At 33.9% G+C, this 12268-nt stretch overlaps 1 protein-coding gene across 6 annotated transcripts in view; it reads right to left on the bottom strand.

Moving 5' to 3' along the window:
• INPP4B (inositol polyphosphate-4-phosphatase type II B) overlaps nt 1–12268 on the bottom strand; it is a 778265-nt gene that overhangs the window by 712402 nt on the left and 53595 nt on the right. The window lies entirely within an intron of this gene.

Below are 12268 nucleotides of genomic sequence, written 5' to 3'. Positions count from 1 at the left end.
AGGGTGAGAATCTGGGTGGGAAATAGTCAAGACAGAGCAGGGTGAGAGAAATGACTGAATGGCTGAGAGCAGGCAAAGATGTCTTACTGGGCTTGCTTTGTAAGAAGAGATTTGAAGACTTTTAAGGCTAAGAAAAATGTCAGAGACTTTTGCTTTCAGCTCCTGTAGGTAAGGAGCTTACAAGTCATCATTCCCATGTTTACAGCAAGACAAAACCTGATCAAATTGAAAATCAGCAATTATTCTCAGACCAACAGAGAATTGAGGTCACAGGACAAACCACCACCCCTTTAAAGATAGGCAAAGTACAGAGAATCATAGACAATAAATGTTTACCTAAAGCAAAATTGCTGGAGCAATAAATTCTAGAAATACCTTAAGTGCATATCACTAAATGAAAGATGCCAGCCTGAAGAAGCTACAAACTGTACAATTCCAATTACATGATATTCTGGGAATGGCAAAACTACAGGGATGTTAAAAAAAATCAGTGGTTGCCAGGGATTGAGAAGGGGATAGGAAGGGATGCATAAGTGAAGCACTTAGAATTCTTAGGGTGATTAAATTATTCTTCATGACACTATAATGGTTGATTTATGACATTATACATTTTTCAAACCATATAACATAAAACACAAAGAGTAAAACTTAATGTATGCAAGTTTTTAAAATAAATCATTTTGGAGATCAAGAGATCCAAAGAAGTAACATAGCCTGTGACAAAAGAATCTCAATGTATTACAAATGTATTGAAACAAATTCACTGAATGTGGTTGGGGGAAATGATGCTGACCTAAGTAACTTTGGAAACAAGTGGAGGCTGTAAGATTAAAGACAAAAGGAAGTCCAGTAAACACTGTATTATAGTTCATAAAATTATTTCTCATAGGGATATAAGTTAACAATTATGAAACAATATAAATGTATACTGGAACTGAACAACTAGACAAATGAATGGTAGATCATAGGAGCTGGGTTTCTCACTGTTGGAGTGGATGTGTACAGATAAGCAAGAGGAGAAGGTTAGAATGATTCATATGGTAATGGTTAGAGTTGGAGTCATCAGTAAGAAGTAATGTTGAGCTTAATATAGATAAAGATGCTTATACAGAGATTTGTGTGTGTGTGTGTGCACAGGTTAGTACAATTACATATTTCTTTACTATGCCAACAGAGAGAGTGTAAATGAAACAAACCTTCCCAGTACTCGTATCATGGTGTCTAATGACATTGTCAAATAAAAAGAACCTGGAATCCCTGGAGAAGTGACTGATTCTAGGACTGAGACGGTAAGTATACAAGATCAACCTGGATCATCACATAGTGCCAAAAAGAATGAAAAAAAAAAAAACTAAGAAACCCCAAATTTATGGGCATATACCAAAAGGGCATTAGTAACCAAGTGTCAGAGCTCCTCTTGACCAAAGCTAGAACAATTTAAGCAATAAATAACGATGTATTGGGTTATAACCCAAAGTATAAATAATATCAATGAGTTCATAGAGATATAAATAAATGGTTGAAAAAAATAAATGGAGGATAAGAAACATAGCCCAAATAATTTATATAAATACTCTGCCCTAAAGAAGGTCAAATGTAACTCTTGACTCAAGTGTAGACTGAGTACATTCACCTATTTCTAGAAAAAAAGGGCAGAGTGGGAAAAGAAACTTCACAGCAAAGAAACCTACTTTATCCAGGTGATCAAGGTTAGGTGATAAAATAATGTCCATAGTATGTACCTTCAATATGATATTTTAAAAATGGTACTTTACCTGTTATCTTCCTCCATCCAAAAAGCATAATTCCTATCTAATCATGAAAACATTAGACAAATCCAAATTGAGAGACAAAATACCTAACCAGACTCCTCAAAACTGTTGAGGTTCATCAAAGACAAGAAAAGAGAGAAACTGTCACAGTCAAGAGGACTCTAAGGATATTTGACAATGAAATGTAATGTGGTATCCTGGATGGGATTTTAAAAAAGGAAAAAGACATTGGATACCAACTAAGAAAATATGACCAAAATATGAGCTTCAGCTAATAGAAATGTATCAATATTGCTTCATTAATTATATGAAAGTGCTACACTAATATAAAACATTAATTACAGGGGAAACTGTATGTAGGAGTATAAAGGAACTTTCTGTACTATCTTCTACATTTTGATGTAATCCTAAAATCTATTAAAATAAATGCCAGGGTAAGGATGACTAGAAATCCCATATTCTGGGTTTCATTCTTATCCATGTTACCAATTCATTTTATGACTCAAAACAATCAGCTGTTTTTTTAGTTTATACAAAACTAGGTGGGAATTACAATAGTCATTGACAAATATGTATCCAAACACTGATTTGGGTAAAAACAAAAAAAAAAAAAAAACAAAAAAAACCACTATGCTGTGCTTAAAAGATAAAATATCCTATACGAGATAATGACTCCTCTCCAGAGGAAAAAAAAATCTACTGTCAAGATGAGGGGGAGAAAAGACATACACATAAGAAGATAAATAGTAATATAAGAGAAAGCATGGTGAAAACAAAGTCAGTATACATGCTGTGTAAGTTCAGAAAGATTGATTAGACTTGAGCAATCAGAAAATGTGTCATGGACAAACAAGTACAAGATTCAGAAAGGAGGAAGGGAGAAAAGGCAGAGATGTGATGAACACAGAGAATAAAGCCATTCAGACAGGATGGAGGAAGACCCTAGGAATTAGATGGAAGCAACTGGACCACTTCTGACTGTGGAGAGTCTTAAAGCCAGCTTAAGAAATATGGATGTTATCCCCACTTGTGATGTCCCCCAAAATGCTGACCCATGGGGCAGAAAGCACATTCATTATGACATGGTAGCCAATAAATGCTTGGTAAATGTAAAGTCCCAATTAATAACTTTAATAGTGTATCTTTATCCCATGAAGCTCAATATATTTCTGAAATACAATTTCACTTAAATTTTTCAGTCCTTAAAAGTAGTAAACAAATGAGCTAAAAATGAGAATAAGAGAATAGAAAATAGAGTTTCTAAAATAGATCTAAGACTAAAGTTTGAGTTTCCAGAGTGTCATACAAGAGAGATTTTCTCTTGCTGCATTTTCTGTTAGGTAACCCTTGAATGTTCTTTAAAATGCTGAAGGAATTGCAAAAGTACTAATAGACATATTTTCAAAACTTGTGGGCCTGAAGGGAAAAGGAACACAAACTGGGGCAGAAAACTGATGTAACTAATTTGACTGAATATTAAACTGCCATATTATTTGAATATTTTATTTATATAAAATCTATTTCTATATGGTACAGAATGGAATAATATTTTAGACTGAGATCCTTTTTCCCCCTCATATTACAAATAAACCCGGTTCGGGGGCTGCCCTATTTTCCTTTCTCTCTCTCTAAGTTTTTATTTAAATTCCTGTTAGTTAACATACATACAATGCAATATTACTTTCATGTGTACAATATAGTGACTCAACACATCCATACAACACCTGGTACTCATCACAACAAGTACATTCCTTAATCCTCACCAACTATTTAACCCATCCCTCTACCCACCTGCCCTCTGGTAACCACCAATTTGTTCCCTATAGTTAAGAGTCTGTTTCTTGGTTTACTTCTCCCTTTTTTCCCCTTTGCTTGTTTGTTTTGTTTCTTAAATCCCACATATAAGTGAAATCATATGGCATTTGTCTTTCTCTGACTGCCTTATTTCACTTAGCATAATACTCTCTGGCTCATCAACATCATCATTGCAAATGGCATCTTTTTCATCCATTCATCAGTCAGTGGACATTTGGGCTGTTTCCATACTTTAACTATTATAGATAACACTGCTATAAACATTGGGGTGTATGTGCATGTATCCCTTTGAATTGTAGGTTTGTATTGTTTGGGTAAATACCTAGTAGTACAATTGCTGAATCATTGGATAGTTTTACTTCTCTTTTAAAAGCTTGAAAGGGGGGACACCTGGGTGGCTCAGTCGGTTAAGCGGCCGACTTCAGCTCAGGTCATGATCTCGCGGTCCGTGAGTTCAAGCCCCGCGTCAGGCTCTGTGCTGACAGCTCAGAGCCTGGAGCCTGTTTCAGATTTTGTGTCTCCCTCTCTCTGACCCTCCCCTGTTCATGCTCTGTCTCTCCCTCTCTCAAAAATAAATAAAACGTTTAAAAAAAATAAAAAAATAAAAATAAAGCTTGAAAGGGAAAAGTACAACATTGGAGTAGGCATACTAGTTGATGAGCACCATGCGTCATCCCAGTCCCATCTCCAACACCGAAAACTAACACCATTGCAAACTTTTAGAAACCTACCAACATTTCAATATGGTCTACATTAAAGAATAATTATCTATGGCCAATTTTCCAGGAGAATAAAATTGCTTCATATTAGAAAGAGATTATAACAGAAACAATTAAACAATTAAAATGGGATTCTGTCTATGGTATTAGCACACTGCCCACTCAGATTCCAAGATGAATTTCACCACAGGTGTGTAGGAGGCAGCTGGGAAGGGGCAGACAGGTTGGGGAGGAGTGATATAGAAGCTCAGGATCAGGCCTCAGTCAGCCTATACCATGTTCTACCAGCAGTATGGCTCTTAACTTCTTCATAATTGAGTTCTAATCCAGTTACTAGTTTGATATCTTGCCCATGTCTTCTTACAAAAGAACTCCCTAGTACCTTGGCTCTCTGTATATACCCCCGAAGGATCAAGAATTGCCTTCTTTTTGCCTTCTCTCTCAGCTATACTTATTTCCAAAGCCACAACACCCCAGTAAAGTTTGGGCCCTTAGATTCAGACTCTTTCACTTACCCACCTACTTAACAAGCCACCATCGACGTGATCTTCCAAAACACTCATTTTCCATCCAGATGTTATCACATTGCCTCACACTGCCTTCTTACTGCTCATCAGCCCACTTCCAACAACTCTAGAATCTTAGTGTGGTTAACAGTAAACTCGAAAATAAACTTCAAATGTCAGGAACCAAGAGATAATTATTTAAAATTTGATTTCAAGGTTTTTTTTTTTAATTTCTGAAACAAATATCGCTATAATGTTTCATATTTAATCCCACTGGGTGTTGGTGTATATGTAATTTCTTTTAATACATTTTATTATTCTTTTAGAAAATTGCTCTCCAATTGTCAAAACAATAGATGCAAGTTAGAGAACTTGGGTTGGGGTGGGAGACAGAAAAATACCAAGACTCTCATTTCTCAATTCATTTCTAAATGAATATTAACAATATGGATTACGTTGCAATAGTTTATCTTGATAATTTCACTTAGTATTTTATTATGAACATTTTCCCTGACATTAAAAATTCCTTGAAAAGTTTTTCAGGTGCTACATGATTTTATATTATATGAAAGTATGATCACTTATTTAATCATTTCCCCAAGGTCTTTTTCTTTTACCTTATGATACTGCTTTAAGGTGAGGTCAAATAGGGACACTGCTCAATAAATCAAAAGCATTCCTATGGGCTCGGAAAAAGCAACAGACTCATTGGCCATATTCTCATTGTGACTAGAATGGCAAATGTCATGAGAGACATCCTAAATGGAAAAATCACTCCACATCTAAGCACAGCAGCCTTTCCAAGGCACACAACATAAGCAGAAGGACGCTCTTCACATCATTGGTAAAGAGTTGATGTGACAACAATACCAACTTAATTCAAACATTACTATGACTTTCAAAACTCAAAATGAAGTGTCCAAGACATTCTTAGAAACACAAGGTAAAAACTCACCAAAGTTAATCTCAAAATGGATTGGGTCATGCAAGTTTTCTCTTTACCTTACACCTCTATACCCTAATTTTAACCCCATGACCAGACAGATATATGAGACCAAACCAAGAAGTTGGAAGGTCTAACTTCTTTTCTGGCAAAATACTGATCTTCTAACTTTTTGACTATCCCAAGATGCCACATGAAATAAAGAATGAATGGCAAAAGTGCTATAGAACCAGGAATAAGGCCAATAACACATGTCTGTTTTGTTTAAACCCAAAGATTAAAAAACATGAGACACCCATATGGAGTGTTTTGCTTCTAGTAACAGCCCATCAGAAATGTAGCTCCCTGAAGAAAATAAGTTACCCTTTACAACACAGCTGAATTAATTAGGAACAAATCTGCCAAAAATCTACTAGACTGTAAGTTACTGAAAGGCTGGGATGACTTATCCCATTCTTGTATTCCTAACACCTAGCCCCTTGTCTGCACCAGCACTAACCCACAGTAGAATCTCAGTTAATGTTCAACTGAACAAGCAGAACTGTAAGCTGTACATGTTTCAATTCAACTACTAATAGAACAAAAACGATTAAGGGAAAAACAAATCAAACAATGTGTCTGTTGTAGCAGTTGGGGTTCAGGCCCTGCAAGTTAAAAAATGTATTTGTAAGGATTTCCTCAGAGGTCTTAGAGCTCTAGAATGACAGTAATACCAAGCACTCTAATCAACTGTGCATAGAAAACTGTGATTCAAAAAGTCAAACAGAAAAAAACAAATTAAATAAATAATGTGCAGGGCTAAGCACAATGTATTTGTAACTAGGATTAATAAAACATTTTAGCAAGGTGGCTGAAAACAAAATCAATATACAAAAATCAATTGCACTTCTAAGCACTAGCAACAGGAGTTATGAAATGCAATAAAGATACTACATTAAAGTAGCATAAAAAACACAAAGTAGTTAGGAATAAATATAATGAAATATATGCAATACCCTTATGAAAAAAATTAAAGTATCATTCAAAATGTTAAAGAAAACTAAATGGAAAAGAAGAAATTAAACAAGACTACTCTGCAAATTCATGTGACTATCTCAACAGGTACAAAAAAAATCGTCTTAAATTCAACAACCTACACATGATAAAACCAAAGAAAACAGACATAATTAAGCATTTCTTAAACTTGATAACATGCTTAATGGCTAAACACTAAAGCAAATGCCATACTTAAAGAATTTTTTGATGTAGTCTTTGAATGCAGAAACAAGACATATATAATTGTTACTATTGTTTTTTAATGTTAAAAAATTGGATATAAGAACTGGAAAGAAAGAAGTAAAACTGCCAGTATGTCATTATGATCTTCTACATGGGAAACCATTAGGATCAACAGAAAAAACTGAATTAGCAAAGAGGTCCAGATATAGGTTAACGCAAAATTCAGAAACATTCCTAAATCACTATAACAAGCTAGAAAATTTCATTAAAAAATAAGATACTACTCATTATATTGAAAAAATTAACACTATCAAGAAATTAAGATAGTGAAAATTACAAAAAGCCTACAGAGAGCAAATTTGTAAACTCCCCTAAAAGACATTCATAAAGAATTGATTAAATGCATAATGTATTTATGAATGGAGAAAATTGCCGAAATCAATATTCCCCAAATTAAATTGATTTATAAATTCAATGTTAAGACTAACCAAAATTCCAGCTGTACTTTTTTAACAGCTTAATATATTTTTTTCATGATGTGTGTGTGTGTGTGTGTGTGTGTGTGTGTGTGTGTGTGTATCCCTGAACAGATACATCAAGTTAGAAAATTAAAGTAGGGGCACCTAGTGGCTCAGTCAGTTAAGCGTCCAACTCTTCATTTCAACTCAGGTCATGATCTCAGGATTGTGAGATTGAGCCCTGTAGTGAGTCCCACATAGGGCTCTGTGCTGAGTATGGAAACTATTTGAGATTCTCTCTCCCCCTCTCTCTCCCCAGCCCCCCCCCCAAAAAAAGAAAAAGAAGAAATGTCTTCCTATAACATTTTAGCACATAACAAAAGACCATAGCAATAACAACTATATGCAACTATGCAGAAAAAAATTAAACAATGGAATAAATTTCCTCCTGATAGAGCTGAAAATAGTGCTCATCAGTGAAGAAAAGACACTGTATTACAGTTGATGTTAGGAAATCTAGCTCATTATATGATGAAAATCAATACTATATATCAATCCAATATTATGCACAAAGGTTTGAAACCTAAATATGAAATAGAAAACATGAAGCTTATACATATAAGAAAAAAATATGTGAATTTAAGTAGATGAGGAAACAAAACTAAGACACAAAACTCAAACTATTAGGCAAAAAATGATGGATAACTGAGAAAATTAATAGACTAATACCAAATAGAGAGAAGTAATCAACATGTGGTATGTAAAGAATATAGGATAAAAAGCATTTCTGCAAATATAGACAACCAACCAGAAAGCACATGAAGATGTAGACAAGAACTTCATAGAAAGGGAAACTTGAATGGCTAACAAATATATGAAGATATGTTCATACTTATTAATTAGAACAAAATAAAAGCAGGTATTCAATTCAAGGTGGTAAGAAGGGCTGGGATGAGGGGATGAACAGAAAAAATGAAAAATAAAACTAAATGAACAGATACCATGTTCATGGATTGAGAGGTTGTATGTCATACAGATGTCAATTCTACCCTAATTGATCTATAGAAACAATGCAATTACAGGTAAAGACTCAATGGGTTGGTGGTGGTGGTGTTGATTCTATCCATCCATCCATTCACCTACTTCCCTATTACAAGCTTATTCTAGAATGTGTCTATGGAAAAGCAAAAGACCAAGAATAGCCAAGACGTTCCTAAAGGAATATCAAATCAAGGTAGGTGGACATGTCTTACCAGATATCAAGACTTATTAGGTTTAAGCTATAAATAAAGTATTAAGCATATCAAAATAAAGTTTAAGATGGTATGGACTAGGGATAGACAAACATGACAGGAGCTCTACAAAGGATCCAAAATTGAAGACATATGGAAGTGTGATTTATTACAGAACTGAACTAAAAGTTAATAGAAAAAGGAGGAATTTTTCCATAAAATGAGTTGAGAAAAACTGGGAAAAAATAGTATAACAGTATATCTGTACTGATAAAATACACAAAAATAATTCTATGTATATTAAATATAAAAGATAAAACATAAAATATTAAGAAGATAAGATTGAATATCTGGGACAGGAATAATTTCTTAAGTTTAACATAAAAAGCCCAAATCATAAAGGAAAATATTTATATGCCTAAATGTGTTAAAAGTAAGAACTTCTGCCCACCAAAAAATGTCATAAAAAGAAATTGAAAATTCAAGCCACAAACTGGGAGATATTTGTGATTTTTTAAAATATTATCATAAAAATATAGAAAGCACATCTGGAAGTCAATCAGAAGTAACAAACAAGCTAATGAGAAAATGGCAGCACTTAACAAAAGAGGCAATAAAAATGGCTAAATATTTGAAAAATGTAATCTTAGAAAACAAATTGGCATTAGGTAGTAGGATATAAGTATGTGCATATAATTTAAGATAGATATGTTAAAGAATGTTTCACAGAATATTCATTTAGCATTCCCTGTATTGGCAAAAAAATAATTCAGGAGTAAAATGGATAAATAAATTCTGGAATACTCATTCTGTGGAATACCATGTAACAATGAAAATGGAATACTATGTAACTGCATGCATCAACAAAGATGAATTTTAAGAGAATAATGTTGAGTGAAAAAGCAAGCTACAGAAGAATGTATAATTTTATTTATAGAACTTGAAATGCATGAAAAACTACTATAGGTTTAGGGATAGAAACATATATGAAGAAAACTAGGAAGAAAAACTAGGAAGAAAAATCAAGACAATTATATGACAAAATCCAAGCTACCTCTTAGGAAGCATAAACAGGATGACAATGGTGCAAGCATCCAAGGAGCCTTGACAGTAATGGTTCTTTTTTTTTTTTTAATTTTTTAAAAATGTTTATTTATTTATTTTGAGAGACAGAGACAGAGCACAAGCAGGGGAGGAGCAGAGAGAGAGGGAGACACAGAATGCGAAGCAGGCTCCAGAATCCGAGCTGTCAGCACAGAGCCCGACGCAGGGCTCAAACTCACAAACCGTGAGATCATGACCTGAGCCGAAGCCGGACGCTCAACCGACTGAGCCACCCAGGTGCCCCAGTAATGGTTCTCTTAATCTGAAGTGATAGGTATGCAAGAGATTGTTCTTCTTTCATTTTATATAATATTATGCATAGCCTAATTATAAATCTTTTTTTGTTTGTTTTTGTACAATAGGTAAAAAACAAAACATACAAGAGAGCACTGTCTGAAGTTCCTCTATCATCCTTTGGCTGATAAATTGCTTTTTTTAAACCTTTCTTCTCAGGTTAAAAAATATATCAACATTTATTATAGCATATCTTGAAATAGTATCCTGTGTATACTAGGTGCTTAATAATTATTCATTATCATTATTATCATCAACACTATCATATCTGTTATTATCAATGCAACCACCAATGTGGCCAAAACAATCTATGGCTTCTCTCCTTACCCAATGCTTTAATGGTTTCCCCCAACCAACAAAAATGAATTAAATTGATGAATTATGCCTTTACTCAACTACCTTTTTAATCATATATATCCTGCTCTTACTACAAATCTTTTTAAAACCTCCATATTTCCTGCCTCCATTCAGTATGCCTCTTATAGGCTTTCACTTCACTTAGATCATTATTTTCAATTTAAGAATATTGCAATGCTTCCACATTCATTCTATTTTTATATCCATTCCTCCCAAAGGAAGGCCCCTCATCTTTGAAATTGGTTTCAATATTCACATACAATGAATGTGAGCATCTTGAAGACGAGAGTCACATCTCATTGGTCTCTCTATCCCCAACATCTTGCTCCACATGATGAGCACATTTGTATATGCTCAAAAGATGTTTGGAGAAGGAATAATGAATAGTAAAATGAATAAACTAAGGATTACACAAACATGGAAGATTCTTGTTTAAGTTAAAGGACAAGGCAGTTATGTTTTGCCTCTCATTTGTTCTAAGAAAATAGTGTTATTAAATTGAAAAAATAGCAACACAAAAGGCCTAAGTCTATAAAAGGAATAGGGGTTCAGTAGCCAAAATATTTCATAAAAGTCTTGAAAGGCGAGGAACCTGGGTGGCTCAGTCAATTGAGCCTCTGACTCTTGATTTTGGCTCAGGTCATGATCTCATGGTTGGTGATTCTGAGCTCCACATCGGGCTCTGTGCTGAGTGTGTTACACACTTAAGATTTTCTCTCTCACCCTCTGCATCTCTCTCCCTATGCCCCTTTACGCCACTTGCACTCTCTCTCTTTCTCAAATAATAATAATAATGATGATAATAATATTAATAATAATAATAATAATAAATCCTGAGGTGGAAAGTAGCTGAGAAATATATAAAGAAATAAAACACAATGAAAGAACTGAACCTGCTCTTGCGCTAGAAGTCAGCAGGACATGAATAGTGGAAAAAGGATGCTAAACACAGAGGGTAAGTAAAAGACTGCCATAGCAAGGCTAAAGAAACGCCCACTCCCTGGTCAAGGTACAGAGGGCAGAGCCACCAGCAGCTTAACATTCATAACAAGGCCAAAATAAAATAAAATAAAATAAAATAAAATAAAATAAAGTGAAATAAAATAAAATAAAAATATATACATAATACACACACACACACACACACACACACATATATATATATATAGAGAGAGAGAGAGAGAGAGCGCACCTCTTTCTGAAAATTTGAATAATTGCTACAGAAGCTAGATTATTTCTGTTGAAGTAGGCACTTATCTATCCTGGCATTTATGAGTTATTGAACTAAGAGGGAGCTTTCTGCTCATTTACCCTAGAATACAGACTATCAGTTTTTAAGACCTATCCATGTACAGAGAGTTTCTAATAAGTCTCTTTATTCAGGAGAAACCTGTGTGAAAAAAACAGATATATATGGCTGAGACAAAATGGGGAAAAATAATATTAGATCCTTGCTGATACCATAAAAAATTATATATGTATTAAAGAGCTAAATATAAAAGACTAAATTATAAAATTTTAAGGTAAATTTAAATATAGATGACCTGTACTATTAAATATGAATAACAATTGGAAATAAAAAGAGAGAGAGGGAGATGTGTGGAAAAACAGCAGCAACATAAAAGAATGACAACAACAACAAAAAACTTTTAGACTAACTTCAGAGAAAAATAAATAGGAATTGAGATTATTTTCATCAATGATGTTCAAGAATACAAAAACCTAGTATTTATTTAAGGATTACCACATGCCAAGTTCTGCTCTGAGAGGTTTACATGCTTAATCCAATTTAATCCTCCTAATATTCTTATAAAAGAGTAAAGATTTTTTCCTTCCCTTAGATGTAAAAC

Source organism: Leopardus geoffroyi, chromosome B1 (assembly GCF_018350155.1).
Source record: "Leopardus geoffroyi isolate Oge1 chromosome B1, O.geoffroyi_Oge1_pat1.0, whole genome shotgun sequence".
Lineage (NCBI taxonomy): Eukaryota > Metazoa > Chordata > Mammalia > Carnivora > Felidae > Leopardus > Leopardus geoffroyi.
The sequence above is the reverse complement of the archived record's forward strand: the minus strand, read 5'-3'. Positions and strand labels throughout refer to the sequence as shown.